This window comes from Rana temporaria, chromosome 4, assembly GCF_905171775.1.
Source record: "Rana temporaria chromosome 4, aRanTem1.1, whole genome shotgun sequence".
Classification (NCBI taxonomy): Eukaryota; Metazoa; Chordata; class Amphibia; order Anura; family Ranidae; genus Rana; species Rana temporaria.
This window is the reverse complement of record NC_053492.1, coordinates 363,529,446-363,536,693: the sequence shown is the minus strand read 5'-3', so window position 1 is coordinate 363,536,693 and position 7,248 is coordinate 363,529,446.

Here is a 7,248-nt window from a genome sequence, read left to right as displayed (position 1 = left end):
ATGTCCTTTGTAGTTTGCACCTAAAGCTACTTGGTGTGTACTGCCCATGTCCTCTGCAGTTTGCACCTAAAGCTACGAGGTGTGTGTACTGCCTTTGTCCTCTGCAGGCCATTAGTATGTCTGGAAGGACAACAAGGAGAGGCAGAGAGTCACGAGGGCAAGCAGGCTCTGCATCTAGAGGCAACAGTGCTGGTCGTGGACACGGTGCATCCTCATCAGCACGTGGCCATTGGACACGCTCGTCCTTGTTTTCGGCAGCTGGCCGTTTTGAGCCGCAACATGCCAAAGACTTGGTAGAGTGGATCACCAAGCCGTCCTCATCCTCCTCATCCTCTCTCACCCAGGCTCGGGGTACTTTGTCTGGCAAAGTAGCTGCCAAGGCGTCCTCTTCCCTTTGCTCAATGGCATCACTCACTTCTTCCCTAGCCCCACCATGTCCTCCTGAGGAGTCCCCCAAACTGTTTGAACACATTGTTGGGTACATGCTGCATGAGGATGCGCAGCGTTTTGAAGGCTCCGATGATGGTACACAGATAGAGGAAGGCAGTAACGTGAGCCCAGAGAGAGGGGGTGCCCAAGAAGGACAGCAATCTGGCAGTCATGTTCCCCCAGCTGCAGCATACAGCCAGGTTTTCTACAGTGATGAGCAGGGAGAGGATGATGAGGTCACTTACTCTACTTGGGTGCCTGATAGGAGAGAGGAGGAGGCACAGGCACATCTCCAACGAGGCAGGATGCCCTCCAGGGGCCAGCTTTATCTTAGTGTCTCAGCGTTATTCCAAAAGTTCTTTGGTGTGGGCTTTTTTTGAGACGAGTGCATCAGATTGCACCGCTGCTATTTGCAACATATGTCTCAAGCGTATCTCGCGTGGCCAAAACATCACCTGCTTGGGCACCACATGCTTGACCAGACATATGTCGACCAGCCATGCAGTTCGTTGGCAAGCGTACCTCAAAGACCCACACCAAAGAACAAAGCGGACCTCCCCTTGCCCCTCATCAACTGGGATCTTCAACCCCACTATACCCTCAGTCCTCTCTGAAGCCTGCATTGATAGGACTGAAGGTGTAGAATTAGGTGTGTCACAGCCTAGTACATGCGGGCAATCTACTATCGATACACCGATGGCAGATTGTACCAGGCAAATTTTCCTACCCCAGCTGCTGCAGCGCCGAAAGAAGTTCTCTCCCAGCCATCCACATGCCCAGCGGTTGAATGCTAGCTTAGCTAAATTGCTAGCACTTCAACTGCTGCCTTTTCAGTTGGTAGATTCTGCCCCCTTCCGTGAGTTTGTGGAATGTGCGGTACCTCAGTGTCAAGTTCCCAAACGCCACGTTTTCTCATGGAAGGCGATTCCGGCTCTCTACCGACATGTGGAAGGCAATGTCCATGCCTCGCTGGACAGGGCGGTCAGTGGAAAGGTGCATATTAACACTGACTCATGGTCCAGCAGGCATGGACAGGGACGTTGCCTATCTTTCACTGCAAATTGGGTGACTCTGCTGGCAGCTGGGAAGGACACAGGACAAGGTACAGTAGTGTTGGAGGTTGTTCCGCCACCACACCTCCAAAATGCTACTCACCTCTCTCCTCCACCTCCTCCTCTTCTACTTCATCGGTGGCCTCTTCCTGTGCTGATGTGTCCTTGAAACCAGCCGTGCTCCGTAGGCGTTCAAGGGGCTACGTAGGTACGCAGGCAAAGAGATGCCATGCGGGCGCTGCTTGAGCTGGTGTGCTTGGGAGATGGGAGCCACACTGGGGCAGAGGTTCTGTCAGCTCTGCAGGGGCAGGCTCAGAGGTGGTTGACGCCACGCCAGCTTAAGCCAGGAATGGTGGTTTGCGACAATGGCACCAACCTCCTCTCCGCCCTGCGACAGGGACAACTGACCCATGTGCCCTGTTTTGCGCATGTCCTTAATTTGGTGGTGCAGTGGTTCTTGGGCAGGTACCTGGGCTTACAGGATGTCCTGAAGCAGGCCAGGAAAGTCTGTGTGCATTTCCGACGGTCATATAATGCCAGTGCTCGGCTGGCAGACCTCCAAAGGGAACACAACTTGCCCAAGAACCGCCTAATCTGTGACATGCCCACCAGGTGGAACTCTACATTGGCCATGATGCAGCGGCTGCACATGCAGCAGAGGGCCATCAATGAGTATCTGTGCCAATATGGCACCAGCACCAGTGCCTAAGGCCCAATTTTTCTGCCCCTGTTCAACACCCTGTAATTACAATTCTTGATCTAATATTTCACAGCAGGGCGTTCCAGCACCCACCAAGTCTAACTGTGAGGGCTTACAGTGTTGTGGCAACACCAACACCTAGGGCCCAAATTTATGCAGAGTATATACAGCAGGCCCCTACTTTCAAACATCCAACTTATAAACAACTCCTACTTGCAAACGGAAGGAGACAACAGGAAGTGAGAGGAAATTTACCCCTAGGAAGGGATATTCTCCTCTGTAAAAGGTGTCTCCTGTCCACTGATGCTTTATCACAATCCTTGTTTCACAAAAAAAAACAAATTTTCAAAAAATCATTTGTCATTGGGACAGAAAGTGATATGCAATCTTCTGAACAGCTGCACACAGACAGCAAAACAAATGTTACAGGGGTAATAACCCTTCTCTATGTTTTCAGAAAAAGCTTAAAAAAAGATTTTATGGCTGAAGCTACACTTTAAAGAAGTACCAGTTGAAAATTACAAACCGATTCTACTTAACAACAAACCTACAGTCCCTGTCTTGTTTGCACCGCCTGTATACTGCTGTTCATTGTATATAGGGCCAAAGGGGCTTGTAATGACCTGGGGGGAGGGGGGCGGGGAAACCCATGCTATTTTTCTCAGTGATTTTCATCTATATTGCAAGGACCAAACATTACATTACATTAAAGCAGCAAACAGTCTTAAATTACTTTTTTCTTATAGTAATCTCATTTTGTGCAGGAACAGTTCTAAACACGTGCCACTACACCCAGCAGGTATGATATTTAAAGGAATTTTTCATTTTTTTTTCACTTTAAGCATCAATAAAATCGCTGCTCCAAAAAAAAACGACAGTTTTTAAAACTTTTTTTTCCATTGATACATGTTCCCTCGGGCAAGACCCGGGTCCCCAAACCCGTTTTCAGACAATAAATTGCATATTAGGCTTTAAATGAGCACTTTTGAATTCGAACGTTAGAGTCCCATTGACGTCAATGAGGTTCTAAATGTTCCCGTGAACGTTCGGTCCCTTCAAAGGTTCTGGTGCGAACCGAACAGGGGGTGTTCGGCTCATCCCTATTTAATACATTTGTTCCTTTATGTCTAACTTCCAAGAAACCGCTCTCTCCAATGGATATACTCATAGATTAAAATATAGAGTTACATGCAAAGCTGTGGGAATTGTCTACACGGCAAATTGCCAATGTGGATGTTTTTATGTTGGCAAATCAAAACTGCCTTTTTTCAAACGTATTAGGGATCATATTAATCCTTTATACAAATGATTGATGTCTTTGAACAGACATATAGGCTGTCGACATGACTTTGACTGTAACTATGTACGTTTTGCCGCACTAGAGCATGTGCCCCTACATGCTCGTAGCGGTGGAATCAATAAAACTTTGTTACAATTGGAAACCAAGTGGATACATATTCTAGATGCTGTCAAATATCCAGGTCTCAATGAATATATTAGTTTCAAATCTTTTTTATAAATTTAATTAATTATTAATTTTTGCGTTTGTTTAGATTCTAATTATATTGACCTCTGAATATGTCTCCTCTTAGTTGGAATTGTTATTTAGTTACCAGACCCTGACTCATTGGTATTAATCTCCTTTCCCCCTTTCCCCCTGTTGTTCCACAATTGGGACTCCACTGTGTTTATTTACTCCCCTAAATCTTGGGAGGTACACGGTACATACTTTGGCAACTGACCCATTATATAGATTATTATTATATACTACTGTTGGTGCTATATCCAAATTGTATCACCTGTTTAATTGCTACCTTGTCATGTAATTGTCTTTTTTTGACTAGTTAGTTGTTATTTCATTTGTTTTTTTTACCTAATATTTGTTATTTGATTTCATTATTAGATTTGTTTTTGTATTATTATTTGTACACACTATTTTTGGCTTGGATGGTTGTCTGGACAGATTTGCCCGTTTGGTTTTGGTCCTGTCTTAGGAGCTGGGTATGACCAATATCGGTCTGATTGCTATTCCCGGGTTCTCCATCCTCCTCAGCAATATCCCCATTCACTCCTGCCTCTGCCCTTTCGGGTTATGAGGAGATGTGCACTGGTTCCCGGGTTGATGTTAGCCCATTTCTAGCCTGTGGCTGTATGGACCCCCAAGGGTTAAGTGTACCACATTCACTTGGCCCACCCTTCGTCAGCCGTTTGACCGCCTACGGCTTTTTTTCTGCCTCCTTTCTACATCCTCCCACATACTGGGTTGTTTTCCCGTATGAAAGTGCCCGTGAGTGCCGGACCTACTGTGGATCGCGTTGCGCCTCCTTGGTGATGACGCAATCACACACACTCCCGGTATTATGGGTAATGTAGGCACTGAGATGGCCCTATGCATATGTGCAGCTGGCGTTTTTTGTCCGCTCCTGACGCGGTGACGTCATACGCCAGCCAGGTGGAGAGCCATAAGAATCAGACTGAACCAGCATTTCTTTGCTGGCGTTTCAGGGCTCTGTTGCTGTGCTTGGTTTACTCTTTGGTAAGATGTTTATTTGGCGCTTAGGCATACTACAACCTTTTCTTCAATTACATTTTTGAATGCTTTGTATTTAACCTTTACAGACCCGGATTGTGTGAATAATATTTCTATGGCTATTCTATTTGGCTGCTTACTGATGCATTCTCTTGAGCTCTTTTCAGCTTGGGCTTACATAGCCCCATACCGACATTATACATCTGTAAGTCTCTACCTTCATGTTATGCGCTATCATAGCATTATGTTGATTATCTACACTGCATCATTGAGAATCTCTATCTAATACATTTTTAAATGAATTATTTTATTTAGATCTATTTGATCTGACCATCATCACAGCACCCTGCGTTGTTAACTACTTCATTACAGGCCCCTTGGTATGCATTTTGGCCCTCTGATAAACACGTTGATATACAAAAACTTTTTTTATTGGGTTCCTCCTCTTGTTTGGTGCCCTTTGTATTTTGTATTGTATTTGGTCTCTCTTGTCGCCCTCTACAGCCCCCCTTTGGGGGGTCTATCTCCTCTGACTGATCCTGCCGGGGATTTGGGGTAGGTTTGAATATAATTACATTCTAATTGGGGTCCATGTGTCTTTGGGGGGTGGATCCCCGGGATATGTTCTGGCCGTTTGGCTTTACTGTCCAGCCATTTATCTATGCCATATCACTGAAACATTAGTTATGATGTTTAACACTGTTTTTTATTACTCTAGAATTATACTCGAATTGGTCACGTCGTAATCCCCTGATGAAGCCAATGGTTTGGCTAAACTAGTCGGGAAGACCTGACCGACACATATGAGATATTTGCTCCCTCTTCAGTATCTTTGTGAACCAACTGTACTGTTTTGTATATGAATTTTAAATTTCTCTTCTGTAACTAATAAATATTTTGTATGAATTTTCCATAATATTTTGGTATTTTTCTGTGGCACCGTGATAATCCCACTCTCCCTACCTCCTCTATTTAAATTGATGGGCACAGTAGCTGCGTTTGATGGCACAGTAGCTGCGTTTGATGGGCACAGTGGCTGCAATTGATGTTTTTTTTCTTTCAGTTTATTTTGAGCACGTGATTTAATGGATAGTTTGATTTCCTGAGAAGAGTTCAGCTTTATGTACATGTTACAGAATATAGAATTTCTGTTTCGATCGTTTTTATAAAAAAAATTCTGTCCAAGATATAAGAAAAAGTATAAAATATAGCAACAACGGTAGTTTTCTAATGTTACATACACAGCAACATTGATGCACATAAGGCAACAAATGACAAGGTTGGACTGCCCATTATTTCATTTGAGAGTCCAGGTAGCTGATGTAGGCTAGCTCACACCAGCTCTATGATGTAAGGGACCGTGTTTGGGAGGGAAACATTGCCTTTCCAAACAGGAAATATAAAAACCCTTAAAACCTAGGACACTATTAATACTGGACATCTATTAAAATCTCTATATAGCAACAATACCTCCATCTTGCTCTATGTGACAATCTACTTGAGGCCTTTGTCAAAAAAGTTTGTGATATCCAAGCTGGCCTAGGTCCCCCAGTCCTTGTTCCCTCAGCAAACCTCACTATTAAGATCGACCGGCCCAATCACATCATTCCCTTTTGCTCCTTTCAGCCAGTAACGAAATCTCAGCTCTTCAGCTCCATTAAACATCTAAAACCCTCTTATTATGCCGATGACACGTGCCCAGCATGGTTGCTTAAGGATAACATCAACACAGTCATCGATGAGATTCTGATCATGGTTAACCTCTCTTTGACAACTGGAGAGTTTCCAGATAACTGGAAACATGCCCTGGTCACACCAATTTTGAAAAAAAGCACGCTGGATGCCAAAGTTATGTCCAACTACCGCCCCATTTCAAGACTATGCTTTCTGGCTAAGCTGGTGGAACATGAGGCTCTTATGCAACTTCAAGCACATTGTGAATTACAAAATCTCTTTCACGATGCTCAATCGGGGTTTAGGCCCAAAAGAGGGATCGAGCTATCCATCCTGGCCACTAGAGAAAGGCTGCTGGAGTCGAGAGACGCGGGGGGGTCGGCGGCCTTGGTACTGCTTGACCTCTCCGCGGCTTTCGATACTGTCAGCCACAAGATCCTCCTGGCTCGGCTGCAGGACGAGTTCTATATTACAGGCCTACCCCTTACTTGGATACGCAATTTCCTGACAGGCAGAACATTCCAAGTAATATTGGGCTCATTTAGGTCAGCGAGGGTGCCCCTTCTCTGCGGGGTCCCTCAGGGCTCGGCAATTTCACCGTGGCTGTTTAATTGCTATGTGAGGCCCGTGGTAGATATCATCTCTTCATGGGGATTGGCCACTCAGGTATACGCTGATGACATACAAATTGTGGCCAGTGATGCTCTTAACCCCACGGCAGCCCACCTTCTTTCCTGTTGCCTCTCATCTATCCAGACATGGATGAAGGACAATCGTTTGGCCCTGAACGTATCCAAAACTGAGGTACTTCTTACAGGTCCAACACAAAGTTTAAACCTGCTTGCAGAGTGGCCCGTATCAAT